The 16643-nt window shown below is 29.0% G+C and overlaps 2 long non-coding RNA genes across 2 annotated transcripts; both read right to left on the reverse strand.

Moving 5' to 3' along the window:
* Positions 1-1587: 1587 nt before the first annotated feature.
* Positions 1588-1980, reverse strand: LOC113382904. Its single transcript, XR_003367701.1, has 3 exons — positions 1866-1980; positions 1709-1801; positions 1588-1644 (listed from the first exon to the last, which is right to left on the reverse strand). It is a non-coding gene; the product is annotated as an uncharacterized LOC113382904 (long non-coding RNA).
* Positions 1981-2338: 358 nt separating this feature from the next.
* On the reverse strand, positions 2339-5649 carry LOC113382902. The gene is made up of 4 exons (XR_003367700.1): positions 5490-5649; positions 4272-4408; positions 3898-3992; positions 2339-2638 (listed from the first exon to the last, which is right to left on the reverse strand). It is a non-coding gene; the product is annotated as an uncharacterized LOC113382902 (long non-coding RNA).
* Between the last annotated feature and the right edge of the window lie 10994 nt (positions 5650-16643).

Here is a 16643-nt window from a genome sequence, read left to right on the forward strand (position 1 = left end):
GGTTGTTGATTCAGAAGTGGGTAATTGAATCTGAAATTAAAAAAACAAAAGATTAGAACACGTCTTTTAAAATGTTTGATAAAGGATACAGACTGCCTGATAGATACTTGATACTTCTTACTGTTTGATAGATTTAAGCGATGAGGGCTGTTGATTCAGAAGTGGATAATTGAATCTGAAATAAAAAAAAACAAAAGATTAGAACACGTCTTTTTAAAATGTTGATAAAGGATACAGACTGCCTGATAGATACTTGATAACTTCTTACTGTTTGATGATTAAAGTGATTGAGGTTGTTGATTCAGAAGTGGATAATTGAATCTGAAATTAAAAAAAACAAAAGATTAGAACACGTCTTTTAAAATGTTTGATAAAGGATACAGACTGCCTGATAGATACTTGATAACTTCTTACTGTTTGATGAATTAAAGGTGATGAGGGCTGTTGATTCAGAAGTGGATAATTGAATCTGAAATAAAAAAAACAAAAGATTAGAACACGTCTTTTAAAATGTTTGATAAAGGATACAGACTGCCTGATAGATACTTGATAACTTCTTACTGTTTGATAGATTATAAGCGATGAGGGCTGTTGATTCAGAAGTGGATAATTGAATCTGAAATAAAAAAAACAAAAGATTAGAACACGTCTTTTAAAATGTTTGATAAAGGATACAGACTGCCTGATAGATACTTGATAACTTCTTACTGTTTGATGAATTAAAGGTGATGAGGGCTGTTGATTCAGAAGTGGATAATTGAATCTGAAATAAAAAAAACAAAAGATTAGAACACGTCTTTTAAAATGTTTGATAAAGGATACAGACTGCCTGATAGATACTTGATAACTTCTTACTGTTTGATGAATTAAAGGTGATGAGGGCTGTTGATTCAGAAGTGGATAATTGAATCTGAAATAAAAAAAACAAAAGATTAGAACACGTCTTTTAAAATGTTTGATAAAGGATACAGACTGCCTGATAGATACTTGATAACTTCTTACTGTTTGATGAATTAAAGGTGATGAGGGCTGTTGATTCAGAAGTGGATAATTGAATCTGAAATTAAAAAAAAACAAATGATTAGAACACGTCTTTTAAAATGTTTGATAAAGGATACAGACTGCCTGATAGATACTTGATAACTTCTTACTGTTTGATGAATTAAAGGTGATGAGGGCTGTTGATTCAGAAGTGGATAATTGAATCTGAAATTAAAAAAACAAAAGATTAGAACACGTCTTTTAAAATGTTTGATAAAGATACAGACTGCCTGATAGATACTTGATAACTTCTTACTGTTTGATGAATTAAAGGTGATGAGGGCTGTTGATTCAGAAGTGGATAATTGAATCTGAAATAAAAAAAACAAAAGATTAGAACACGTCTTTTAAAATGTTTGATAAAGGATACAGACTGCCTGATAGATACTTGATAACTTCTTACTGTTTGATGAATAAAGCGATGAGGGCTGTTGATTCAGAAGTGGATAATTGAATCTGAAATAAAAAAAACAAAAGATTAGAACACGTCTTTTAAAATGTTTGATAAAGGATACAGACTGCCTGATAGATACTTGATAACTTCTTACTGTTTGATGAATTAAAGGTGATGAGGGCTGTTGATTCAGAAGTGGATAATTGAATCTGAAATTAAAAAAAACAAATGATTAGAACACGTCTTTTAAAATGTTTGAGATAGGATACCTACAGCCTGATAGATACTTGATCGGAGCTTACTGTTTGATTGACTAGAGTCGGTTGGGTCGAATGGGGCAGTTGATTCAGTAGTGTAGAATTTAATCTGGAACAAAAAAAAACAAGAGATTAGAATACATCTTTTAAAATGTTTTATAAATAACACATACTGCTGAAGTAGGTAAAATTATGTGCAGGTTTGAAACTATTTCATAGATTGATAACATTTAGTGATCACACTTTGTCCTTAATTGATTTTTGTATCATGGCCTCCAAGAACGCCCTAAAAGTGATGAAAAAAAGTTATTGCATCAATGTAACAACTTATGCATATCAGAATATGAATAAATTGGCGCAATACTATATGGATTGCAAACGGCAACAGTTGTTTATAATTGACAATAGTTTAATAATTATATAATTAAGTAATACATGATGTCAAATGATTCAGATTATTACATTCTTGTTTAATAGTGGATTATTGTGTTAGTGTGTCAGTCAAAACTAGAACTACAAATGATACCTACATAATTTACTACTACCCCAAGCTACTATATTAGCATGCAAGTAATTATCTGAATCGTGACATTACATAATATGCTAACAAAGTAGTACTTAAAAAAAAATTAATACGATCGCGCCAAACTACGTATGCCGTTCACAATCTACTGTCTATATCACAAATTGTTAAAAGAAATTGCACAAAATTTAAATACAATGGAAGCAAACGCGAATGAATGAATGAGAACCCGACAATGATTTGTTTAATTTTGCTCATTTTCATAACACACTTATTATTATTGGGTACTTCCCTGGGTCCTCTCTCCCTTGGTCCTGGAGGTCCTCTTGCGTTGCAGCCCATCACGCAAATGAATGACTTGACAATCGCGTGGACCAATCAAGTCGCCGGCGGAGCCACTTGACACGGCTCAAAAATGACATCCTGCGCAAAAAAATTCGAATTGGTCCGATTAGACAATTAATAAAGATAAAATTAATTTAAATTATATTATTTAATTTTCAATTAAAATTAAAAATATATAAAAGTAAAAATAAACAAATAGATAAAAATATGAAAACAAATAGAAATGAATAAAAAAATAAATAATTTATATGAAAAATCGCAAAATTGAAAAGAATAAACTAAACTAGTTGGTATTGGTATTTTGTTTTGAGCCAAGTTACATGAACTTTCCGAAATGTATAATTAACTTAATTAATAAAAAATAAATTAACATATGACTGATTTAAAGTATTCCGAGTGGATTTATTACACATAGCAAACACGTTAACTCGGAGTATTTTCTAAAAACAAATTTTCAAAAATCAACAATTTTTATAATTGAACCTGTTTCTGTAGGAATTTAATCATTTAGTGTGTTCATCGAGACATTAAACTACTTGTCGTAAGACCGTAATATTTCAGTAAGTTCTATAAAGCCATGATATATCATCAAAAAAAGTTCCATTAAAATCGGATTAATTTTTTTTCAACAGTTAATTACAAGAAAATGGTTCGGTAGATTTTCCCCTAAAACTAATCAGTGTCATTCCCAACTAATATCTTTCGAACAGTTTTTGATTTTTAACTTCTCGAAGGAGAAGTTTATGTTTTCATGAAAAAATCCGATTCGCTAATTTTATGTTTTCTCGATGTTTCAAGCCATTGTGAACCAAATGAGACCAAATTTGGAAAAAGTATGTGTGTGTGTGTGAGTATGTGTATGTGTGTGAGTATGTGTATGTGTATGTGTGTGTGTGTGTGTGTGTGTGTGTGCGAACAGATTTTTTGCCGCAAATCGATGTTTTCTCAAAAACAGATATGCAAAATAATCGTAGAGGAACTGCAGAAAGTTTATAATTATTAAATGGGTAAGTAAAAAAAATGTAGAATGTAAAAAATGTCATTTGTATGCATAAATAAATAAATGATTAAAACTCGTGTATGAGTAAGTGAATAATAAAAAAATTGACCTATTTGTAAGCGGTATTTTAAAACATGTTACATGATATTTGCGATATAGTGTAAATAATTGACTCAATAAATTAATTTATGAGTGACATAAGTATTATTGTAATAATGGAAAGTTAAATAAATAAAAAAAAATTTAAATAAAATGAAAAAAATATGAATAAATTCTTTATGACGATATCAAAATATTAAGATGAATAAATAAGCAAATGATTAAATAAATTGCATACCTTGAACTCTCTATGCGTATTCAGTTTAATAAATTCAGTTTCCAGAAAAGTCTTTTTGATCCCTCAGCAGATATCGTCTCTTATGGGTTGCCATCCTTAATTGTGGTTCATCAGCAACATGTATCAAGAAATAATTAATAAAGAGCCTATATAATAATTCTTGTACAAATATTTTGAATATTTAATTATGTTGAGATATGATAATTATGTGATTAGTTTTACATATTGTATTTGAACTGTAAGCATTAGCAGTTAACAGTTGAAGCTTAGAGTATTTTAGAGTGTTTATTAAAGAGCATAATTATACTCTAGGTTTCTCAAAACCTAAATAATTGTATCTTACGAAATAAGAATTGCTTGTTTTGTTATCTTACCAATAGTTAATAAAGCAAAGAAGTCTACTGCAGCAAGCAAGCTAGTAAGATAATACAGGATTCTCATTCCAGAGTTGACTTATTTTTTATAATTCAATTACTTGATTATTGTCGACAGCTTCTATTTTATAGCAGAGCTGAAATATAAAAGGTAATACTAAGTTTGGATTACTCTTTGTATGTCTTTATCTGAAATTAAATATTGCATGTATCTTTGACTAATTATTGCAGTAATTCTTGTTATGAGAAATAAAATTATTTCAGTGTTCACATGACTTAGCCTCAATGCATTTTGCCTAGAAAACTTTAAATCGTAGCAGCCGTCAACAATAATATATACTATGTCTTAAGTAAAAAATCAGAATCAGCACAGAATTTTTTTGTCATCAAGGGTATTATATAAAAATTGAGAGGCTTTTATAATTGAAAGAGCAAACTGCTGTAGAAATGTTAAAATGTATGAATGAAAATTATAATACCTAAATGTTTTTTAATATGTTGAATACATTTCTTTGTGACCGTGACATTCAATTGTCAAAAGTACTTTGTTTTCAAAATCATTAAATTAAAATTAATGCATCAGCTTCATTTACTTACAAAATATTTCATATAAAAAGCATTGATTGTATTAGCATTACAAAATCTAAATTTTTGAGAATAATTAAAATCCTTCAACAATCTCAAAATAAAATCACATTATTATGCTTGAATCTAATTTATCATAATTATTTTTGTTCATCACGAGCCAGGATAGTTAAAGCAAATAAATTTTGTATTCGCTAGCGTTTCAGATAAGATTTTCAATTGATGTGATATAGACAAATATAGAAAAAAAAATATACACCATTAAAGCAACTCACTAATGAAATTGAAAGACGACCATCTGTATCAAAACAATATCAATGGTCCTTTTCTCAATAATTTTTCAAACTGCATGAAAACACTCGATATTCATCTATGATCGTATAAGATTTGACGCGCCATTTTTCTTCTCAAATTGTTACTAACCTCAATCATTATGTAGTGATGGGTATTTGTAGCACCCTTGGAAAAGATCATGTGAACACCTGCATAAGCTTCGAATCCACAAATAATTCTCGAGCCCATTACATAAAATGACTAATGCAAAATACCAATATATACTCGGCCATACAATCTTTTACTTTGACAGGGTACAATGGCAAAATAAAACGACTAACATGTGGCAAATGCACGTACGTACTACTTGATTGTCCACTGGCTTCCTATAACTGGAGTGTCTACTGGCTTCCCAAGATCTTCTTCCCACGATGGCTGAGATTAAAATGGATTGTGCAATGACGCTCTGCAGACCAAGAAACCTTGCGCTTGCTTGAAGTGTCATCCGGTCTCCTGTCACCTGTCATCAGGGTATACAACACACCACCATCACAACATTTCACAACAAAAAAAAGGATGAATTTTTTTGGCGACTCTTTCTGACCATAGATATGAAAATATGTGCGACTGCAGAGTGTGTAAGTAGCGCCAAAGACCCCCAAGCGACTCTTTTTGGTACTTATGAAATAGTCAAGAAGTTATATTCCTAGATAAATAAGCATTGGTAAAAGTTTATATCATAGATAAATAATTATATCATGAATATATCATAGATAAATAGATATAATCTATAGTTCGAGCGGAAAAATTAATATCGAAATAACATTAGTACGACTTCACAAATATTCTATTTATGTTGCCATATAACATAAAACATGTAATTGAGAATTACTATTATTAATTCCAAGTAAAAATTCCTATACTAATCCATTAGGTTCATACTAATAATGTAATTAAAATGTTAATTATACACAAGCATTGTTTTAATAATTCACATTGCATGTATTGCAGACCTATCTCAATGAAAATATTTCAATCCTAATTCAAGAAATAAAATTTAACGTAAACATAAGAAAAATCAATAGAACATATAATTAGTCTTACCAGAGTTTTAGTTTGTCCTAGATTAAATTAGTAGATCTTTTAGAGTTTCAGTAAAGATCGGCCGGGGCGTTTCTTTGGGGTTTCGAAACTTTGTATGGGCAAAGTTCATTTTGTTAATGAATATCCTAAAATATTGTAAGTCTACAAAGGAGTGGTTTAATTAAAAAAAAATTAAAAATTATTTGATAATATAGTAAATTGTCTAAAAATATTGTAAGTTGTCTGAAATTGTTCAAAAATTATTTGATAAGATAGTAAGTTGTCTAAAATTGTTCAAAAATTATTTGATAAGATAGTAAGTTGACTAAAATTGTTAAAAAATTATTTGATAAGATAGTAAGTTGACTAAAATTGTTCAAAAATTATTTGATAAGATAGTAAGTTGACTAAAATTGTTCAAAAATAGTTTATTTATAAAGTATTTAAAAAATATTTAAACTAGTTGGTTTGGTATTTAGCCTTGAGGCAAGTTACATGAATATGTGTAAATAATCGACTTAATCAATAAATAATAATTTAATTCATGAGTGATTATAATTATTGAATATTAGAATATTTAAATATTCCGAGTGGATTTATTACACATCATTGAAAACACGTTAACTCTGAGTATTTTCTGAAAGCAAACTTTCACAAATCAATAATTTTTATAATTGAACCAGTTTCTGTAGGACTTCAATGGTTTAGTATGTTCATTAAGATCAAGTACTCTATCGTTATACCAAGTAAATCGTCTAATTTTGATTTTAACAAACGTCAAAAAACTACTCATTTTCTCAAACGTTGATTTATTTTTAAAATTAAACTACTGTCATAAGGCCGTAATATTTCAGTAAGTTTTATAAGATCATGATATATATCACCAAAAAAAGTTCCATAAAAATCCGTATGAATTTTTTTTCAACAGTTAATTAAAAGAAAACGGCTCGGTAGATTTTCACCTAAAAATGATTAGTATCATTCTCAACTAATATCTTTCGAACAGTTTTTGATTTTTTAAAATCGAGTCGGTAGTTTGAGCTTAAATGTGGATGAAAAGTTTAACACTTTTTTTCAAATTACAAAGAAACGGCTCGGCAGATCGTCTCACAAAACTGACAAATTATAGTCCTCATTGAGATACATCAAATGACTTTCAAATTTATGAAATCGGTTTAGGCGTTTTTGAGAAAACGTCGATCAAAGGTTTAATTTTGTCAAATGCCAAAAAAACGATACCAATTTTTGCAAACTTTTTCAAAGTTAGACCAATTGTCGTGGAGCCGTAATATTTTAGTATGATCTAGAAGACCATGGTATCTACCGTCAAAAAAATAATAAAAATCGTCGAAAAATTTTTTCAGCACTTCATTACAAGAAAACGGCCCGGCCGATCACTACCAACAACTCATCACTCATTCCAAATTTGGTCTCATTCGATTCAGAATGGCTTGAAACGTCGAGAAAACATAAAATTAGCGATTCGGATTTTTTGATGAAAACAAACTTCTCCTTCGGGATGTTAAAAATAATTAAAAATATTGAAAAAATATTTACGCTATTCCTACCTTCGTATTTTTATATCAAACGTAATTGAATCGTCATCAAACTTCATGACTTTTCCTAATATGTCTTACCTACCGCGACCGGTCATTTGACCGGTAGTACGAAGGACGATGTTTGGACGGCATTTTTTGTTGTAATTTTTAAGAATATGATCGTACTTACAAGAAAATGTAAATTCAGAAGAATTTAGAGTGGTAAAAACTGCCTTCTGCAAATTTATATGCATTTTATCCAATTCTGTATGCACGCTGCGCATATGAGGCTAGGAGTATAAATATTGCACTTCTACGGTATAAAATTTTTTCTCATTTTTGCTCAATGTCTATATGTGGACAGATTTTTACGAAGGAAACCAAACAACAAATTGATAGGTTTTGTTTTGAATCCAAAGGTTGGTTCAACTACATTGACAGCAATCAAAATTGTTGTATTACATATTACTATCGACAAACATATTTTCAATAAAGGTAAGGTGTAAATTTATTCAATACATGTTCAATAATATTCAGGAAAACGTAGTATAAAATTTTAGTAACTGTTCAATATACGATGTAAATATAATTATGCCCAGAAAATCGCACAAATGGGGTGTAAAATTTTGATAACCATAGATAAGTAAACATAAAACTCATATATTCATAAGAATGGAATATTCATAAAGATGGCGGGCGACACGGACGACGCGGTTAGTTGTAAAAAATGTAAAATCGAATTTAATGGTGAAAAAATAGTGGGATGTGACGGAAAATGCAAAAAATGGTTTCATAAAAAATGTGCTAAACTGAACAATGAACAATATAAAGTAATAAGTGAGTGTAAATATATAAAATGGGTGTGTGAAATATGCGACGCGGAAAGTGAGGTTAGAAACGCTCGCGAAAGTGACATTTCACAATAATGAATGAATTACAAAAATTAAAAGACGATTTAAGTATATTAAGAATAAGAAAGAAAGTTATGCAATGATTGTAAAGTGATAGTGAAAAGCAAGATGAATATACGCAAAATAAACCCCCTTATTTGAGGCAACTAATATGCCGGGAATAATAGTGAAACCAAAGAAAAATCAAAATAGTCTAGACACAAAAAGAACTAGAAACGAAATAAACCCGAAGAAAGTAGATGTAAAAGTTAAATCAGTAATAAAATTAAAAAGGGAGGATTAACTAATACAGGCAACAACTTTAGAAGGGACAAAAAAACTTGAAGCATACATGAATAAGGAAATTGGAAAGGATTACGAAATCTACATAACTAAGCAAAAAAAACCCAAGGCTACTATTACAAATCTTCCAACAAAAAAAATACCAAGATGGAGACGAAATACTGCAAGAGCTAATCGAATACAACCATATGATAAATGAAAATGATCAGATAAGGCAAATTCATACCAGACAAACAAAAAGGAGCCAAAACTGGATATCATACATAGAAACTTCGGGGGAAACGTACAAAAAATTAATTCAAGGAAACATTAACATAGGATGGAAAGATGCCCACATAGTTGAAGATTTCAACATGAAAAAATGTTATAAATGTCAAGCCTACGGCCACCTAGCAGTGAACTGCACAAACAGGATATACTGTGGTTCGTGTACTGGAAATCACTACACGAGAGAATGTCAAGCTGAGGAAAGCAAGTGCATAAACTGTTTGGATGCCAACAACAAGTACAAAACAAATTACAACACGCAGCATAGTACGAGCAGTTATAACTGCCCGTGCTACAAATTTAAAGTAAGTCAAATTAGGCAAACAATTAATTATGATGGAAAACTAGAAGTTAATCAATAAAAACAAAAATAAATTATAAAAACATGACTTTACAAGAAAAAATAAACAAATCGATAGAAGTCAATTATATAAATACTAGAAGCCCAAATAACACTAACAATAAACTAGAAGAACCAAATACATCAGACAATCTGAAAAAGACAAATAACTATAGAAATAAGAATGATAAAGATATAGAAATTACATATATAAATATTAGAAGTCTTAGAAATAAATAGAGGAATTAGAAATATTAACAACAGAAAATAAGAATTGCCACATACTCATACTAACAGAAACATGGTTATATAAAGATGAATCAGAATATTATAAACTAAAAAATTTTACGGGAATCCACAACTGCAGAGAAAAAAAAGGGGGGAGGGATAGCTATATTTGTAAGAAACGGTTTGAATAGCACAGTCAAAGAAAGGAGTAATATAAATAACATCAACATATTGGAAATAGAAATAACTAATATGAATCCAGTTATAAAAATTATAGTTATATACAACCCGCCAAACAATAACAAACAAGACCTAGTAAACTTAATAGAGAAAAAGATGGAAGAAAATAATAAAAATACAATAATAATAGGTGACATGAATTTAGATTTAATACCCAATAACAATATAGCAAATAATTATAAAAATACCATAGAATCATCAGGATACAGAATAATAAACAATATAGATAAACAACACGCTACACGAGAGACTCAGAACACACATTCCATAATTGATCATGTTATATCCAACTACAAAAAAAATATAAACATAGAATTAAAAGACACAGAACTATCCGACCACAAAATGCTATCAATATATGTACAAAATACACCAAAAATAAAACCCAAAATGCACAAAATAACCAGATACAGCATAAGACTAGAAGGACTAGAAAACACAATAGCTTGTAAATTAAACTCTAAAACAGTTAACACACTAGAGGACTTAATTTCAATTATACAAGAAGCAGCAAACGAAAATAAAATCAAAGAAACACTGAGAGCAAGAGAAAATACTTGGATAACAGAAGAAATTACAAAACTAATGAAATATAGAAACAAATTTTACATTGATATGAAGAAATGCAATCCGAATGAAGTAAACAAGTATAATATAATAAAAATAAAATATAATAATATAAAAAAAGATATAAAAAATATGATCTACAAAGCAAAAAGACAGTACTATCTAGAAGAAACACAAAAATGTGAAAATGATCCTCGGAAAATCTGGGAGCTAATAAACAAATCATTAAGGGGGGGAAATAATAAAAATGAATATAAAGACAGTATTAAAAAAATTAAACATCAAGATAAAAACATATTTCTTACGGAAAAGGAAAACATTGCGGAGTATCTCAATAAACATTTTGCTGAAATAGGAACAAAACTACAAGAAAAACTAGATCAATGCAACTACATATCATCAATATCTAGACCTGAAAACAAAAAAAAAATTTTGAACTAACAAATGAAAAGAAATAATAAAAATTGTGGAAAACCTGAAAAACAACGCTGCACCTGGAGAAGATAAAATAACAGCAAGAATTATAAAAAAAATAATTTATCAAATAGCTCCTCTACTCACTTTTTTAATCAATAACTGCATAAAAAGGGGTATTTTTTTCCTTCGTGCCTCAAAACAGCCACAATAAAACCAATTTTAAAACAGGAAACAAAACAGATCCAAATAATTACAGACCAATTACAATAACTAATACATTCTCCAAAATATATGAAAAAATAATTAAAGAAAGACTACTAAATTTACTCATTCAAAAAATAGATAAACATCAATATGGTTTCCTCCCTTCATCAAATACTCAAGGTGCCCTAATAGATTTGACCAATACCATCAGTCAGCACCTTGAGGAAAATATGCATACAGCTGCAATTTTTATTGACTTACAAAAAGCTTTTGACACTGTGGATCATGGCATATTGCTCAATAAATTAATAGATTTGGGTGTAGTAGGTTTGTATTACAACATAATTAAAGATTTTCTCGTGGAAAGGGTGGTAAGGACGAAGGTGGGAAATTTTACAAGTGGGGGTCGTAGCATAACTTGTGGAGTCCCACAAGGTTCTGTTTTAGGTCCTTTATTATATCTGCTATATACCAACAACCTAAAAGATGTAAAATTAAAGGGCAGATACATACTATATGCAGACGATACTGCCATAGTATATGCAGATAAGGACAAAAAAAGGCTTGAAGATACAATAAACACGGACATGAAAACATACACCGACTGGCTAACTAAAATAAACTAAGAATTAACATCAATAAAACAAAATACATATATTTCAAACATAAAAAAAATACTGAGAACACTAAACTAAATATTAAAGTAAATAATAGAGAAATAGAAGAAGTGGAAAGCATAAAATACTTAGGACTGATAATAAATGAAAAACTGACATGGACAGAACATATAAACAAAATAAAAAGAAAAATTGGAACATTAACAGGGGCATTGAAAAGGATCCACTCTTTCGGCAAAAAAAATAAAATACTAATTCTTAAAACACAAATACTACCTATAATTTTATATGGAATAACAACATGGAGCCAAACAACTAAAGCTAACTTAAATGACATACAGACAATAATGAATAAAGCCACCAAAATAGCATACAATTTTCCACATCTGACACCCACCAAATACTTACAGAGAGAAACAAATAATCTTTCACTAAATAACATAATTAAAATAGAGAAATGCAAACTAATACACAAAATGAAATTTAACCGAATTAAAACAAGCACAACAATAGACATAAATCAAGATATACATGAACACTATACTAGACAACACAACAATTTTCACATTGAACACAATAGAAAGAAGAATTTCAGAGAAAATGTCATATGGAGTGCCAGCAAAACATATAACGAATTGCCAAACAATATTAAGATGACCAAAGATGACGATAAATTTAAAAGAAAAATAAAAAAACACTATAAGGAAATTGAAGACCAAGAAGACTGAAGAGTGATATATAAAGATATTTTTAGTTATATATAGATATTATATTAATGAAATAGATTATTATAGTCAAATGAAATGTATATATTATATGAAAACTGTTTTCATAATCTCTCATACCAGGCAACTCTGCCTGACTGAGATATGAAAATAATGTATATATATAAAAAAAAAAAAAAAAAAAAAAAAAAAAAAAAAAAAAAAAAACTCACGATTTATAAAAACTTTTTTTTCAATTTTTTTAAAAATCGAAATTTTCATATTATCTCAAAAAGAATAGAAGATACGTATAAAAGCCTATATAAAAATTAATCGGATCTTTCTGGCTTATTATTGTTTTTTATGATTTTTTTTCACACAAAAATTGACAGAGTCATGAATGTTTAAAGACTGCGCGCGCGGCCGCGCAATTGGAAAAAAAAGTTTTTATAAAATCGTGAGTTTTCTGAAAATAGTTTGTACTAAAGTAGTGAATCTGGTAGAATCCATCAAGATCTTCATAATGAAGTGAATTCTGGATGGAATGTGAATTACTTTAATTCTGGTGGAAATGGCGCTCATTAAACCACATGATTAAAAAGAAAAATTTCGTATATGCTTCTTATTTGCATGATAGCTCACTCATTTTACACGCAAAAAACTTATAACAGTACTCATTTTAAAGCTTATGTTGAGCACTATAAAACCCAATTTCACCGAAATGCATAAAATTTAAAACCTCGACACTAGATGGCTTTAAATACAACAATTAAATCTTGAACGAAATAAAAAACGACTTTGCTCTTTCAAATCTTGCTTAATATTTTTTCTAGAACACTTTATGTAATACAGATTTATTAATATTTCTATTGACATTATTTTGTTCATTACATGATTTTCGTTAAAATGTATATTTTAGGAGATATTTGCAAAAAAACAAAAACGCCAAAAATATATGATTCTTTAGTGGCCAGTAACTTAAAAACTATTAGATTCTTTGAAAACTATAAGACATTTTTTCTTATAATTAGTTCTTCTATCGATTTCCGATGTTATTTTGAAAAAATGTAATTACACAATTAAGAAGGGGTGTCATCCCCCCGGGGGGTTATGGCGCAACCCGAATTGTTTTCACTTTTGAACTTGAGGGTAAGATAAACCTAATTCCAAAATTTCATTCAATTCGGAGCAGAGTAAAAAAATTCAGACCTAAAACGCTCCGTTTACTGCACTATACGGGAGTCAATTCAATTGGTATTAGCGTCGTGTTTGGTGTAGATGTCATTCATAAAGTAGTCAGAAATCCCTAGACAATATAATAATAATCAGCAGATTAAAATGGCGGCTTGATGCTAGAAGATTACAAACCTGTCACTTGATATCGGCTCACTAGCGCCAAATCTTCACCTAGGTTATGTTACTTTAAGTACGATTAGTGAACGCGGGTTTTACACTGAGATACAAGGGCCTGCAGAAATCATTCGGTAAAATATGAATTTTAGAGAGAATTTATCAAGGATTTACATTATTTTGTATTTATTCAGGATAAATCCATTGTTTTCACATAAAGAAATTACGGGAAGACGATGTACAAGGCAGGAACTTTCTATTCCAATTAACTTCCCATATAGTTCCAACAAGAATTCAGAAAAAAATCAACTAAGTACAAATACAAAACAGATTCCTTAAAAGAAAATATTCCAGAGAATGTTTCAGAAAGATGATAAGGCGAACAAAATCAGCCAAAAACGTAAAAAATGCGTGTGCAGAAAATACACTCTAAGAAAAAAATCGTAAAAAATTGGATAAAACAGAATAAAATGTTAATTTCGCATTCTAAAATAAAAGAAATATTTTGTATTTGTATTTATAAACTCTTAAACTAGCATTAACTCTTCATTCAATACTGAAAAATATAGATTTTGCATGACCGGTCGCGGTAGGAATCGTAAACATGAAATGTCGGTAGGAAGTGTTAAGAAATATTAAAAAAAATAGTCTGAAAATATTTAAAAATTGTCAGAACATGCTTTAAATTGTCTGAAAGGGTTGTAAATAGCCCGAAAATATAAATGTTATAAATTGTTCAAAAATAGTCAAAAATTGTTTGAAAAAAAAAAAAATAGTCAGAAATTGTTTAAAAAAGAAAAAGTAAAATTGTTTAAAAGAGTCACAATTGTTTAAAAAAAAATAGAAAATATTTTTAAATAGTCAGAGAATATTGTAAATCGTTAGAACATGCTTTAAATAATCTAAAATGTTAAAAATAGCTCGAAAATATAAATGTAGAAGAATATTGTAAATAGTTACTCTAGAAATGTTGTAAAAAATCTAAAAATTGTCTGAAAATGTTGCAGATGCTGACTAAAATGCGGTAATCTCCGAACAAATGTAGTTTACCTTGTTCTGAAATGAATTGGTATTCGAATAGATCGAAGGATGGCGCTACGATTTCCAATTTCATTGATCTAGCAGCTGGCTTGATCTACATTGATTTGATCGGCCATTTTCTATAAGTTGTCAAGTTGTCATCGCGTATTGTAGTTGAGATTTTCTATGATTGTTTATATATAATTATGTTTTGGTAAATACTTTTTTCATTTATTATTAAGTTGAAATGATAAAGTGTTATGTGCCAAATTGTTATAACCCCAAATATAATAAAAAAAATGCATGTCTTTCCGGCATCTAATTATCAGGTATGTACATAATGATGTATTATGCATATAATGAATATGTATCATCACAATACTATTAAAATGTTATATATATATATATATATATATATATATATATATATATATATATATATATAATTATATTATAATTTGTGTGTAAAAATTTGTGTGTAAAAAGATGCTTTCAATTTGGATGCAGAGGGCGAATAATCTTTTAATGGATGACCTAACTCTTCGGTTTGTGGCACAAATCAACGATAATTTGAAATCGAAACCAAATAGAAGTGTCTCCTTTACGGCAATAACAGAATAGTTTTCAAGTCACTGGAGAATGCTCTGATACAGAACCAGAAGAAAAATCTGCAACTCCAAGGACAAAGCCAAGTAATTATAACTCTAAATGCTTCAATAACATTTTCAAAAAAATAATAATAAATGAATCTTATGTTCTTAGGAGATGGAAGCCTAAACACCTTGAAAAAGATTTTTGCAGCACCTATAAGATTGTGAAGTGCAGGTTAAAAGTCACCTATTCTGACACCAGTTTTCCGAAAAGGTATTTTTTCATACTAATTGCAGCAAAAATATTTAATATGATAATTACAATATATTCAATTAATATGATATAACAATATATTCAATAGAAGTCCTTGATGGTAGCTGCAAATTGCCGCAGAATGCAATGATAAGGCATAGGAGTGCCTTAACACCCAGAAGATGTATCATACATCAAATTTTGTTTCGGGATTAAAATGCAATGCAATAATTTAAAGGATAAATTCCAACAGAGTATACAATGTTTTCAAAGTTTTCAAATATTCCGGAAACTTAAAATGTAAGGGCAAGATGAGTTTTGATAATGTCTCAATTAAGAGAGCATACTCAAAGACCAGACAGTTTATAAAGCGCAAGGGTTTAGTTATAGTTTTAACTAAACCTCCTTGCAATAAAAACTGGATTAAAACGATAGATAGATTTGAGCTACAATTGGTATAAATTGAAAGTAGTTCAGGGTTTTGGTTACTTACGTTTAAAAAAACACTTATACAGAAACTATTCAAAGATTTCGTCAAATATAACTTTATTAATGATTGATTAGATAGCAAAATAACTATTAAATGGAGAGATAACAAACAAGAACGTCTTGTAAATGAATTTTAATCCTAGGAATTTAGTTTTATCTCAATTTGGATATCAATATATATATATTTTGTTTTTAGGATTATTTTGTTTGGAAAGTATTCATTGTTTTTAAAAATGTGCTGTTCTTTTTATCCCTTAAATTATTGCATTACTTGTCATTCCTTCTAAATTTGTCATTCCATCATCAATACTCCTGCGCTTTTTACTTCTTAGTTTTTAAGTTTTTAATATATTATTATTAGTCATTAAGTAATTAATATGAATAAGTTATTTCTAGAATATTAATAGAATAAGT

This window comes from Ctenocephalides felis, unplaced genomic scaffold, assembly GCF_003426905.1.
Source record: "Ctenocephalides felis isolate EL2017-DRISC unplaced genomic scaffold, ASM342690v1 CF-g0.4_SCAFFOLD_03570, whole genome shotgun sequence".
In the NCBI taxonomy this organism is placed as follows: Eukaryota; Metazoa; Arthropoda; class Insecta; order Siphonaptera; family Pulicidae; genus Ctenocephalides; species Ctenocephalides felis.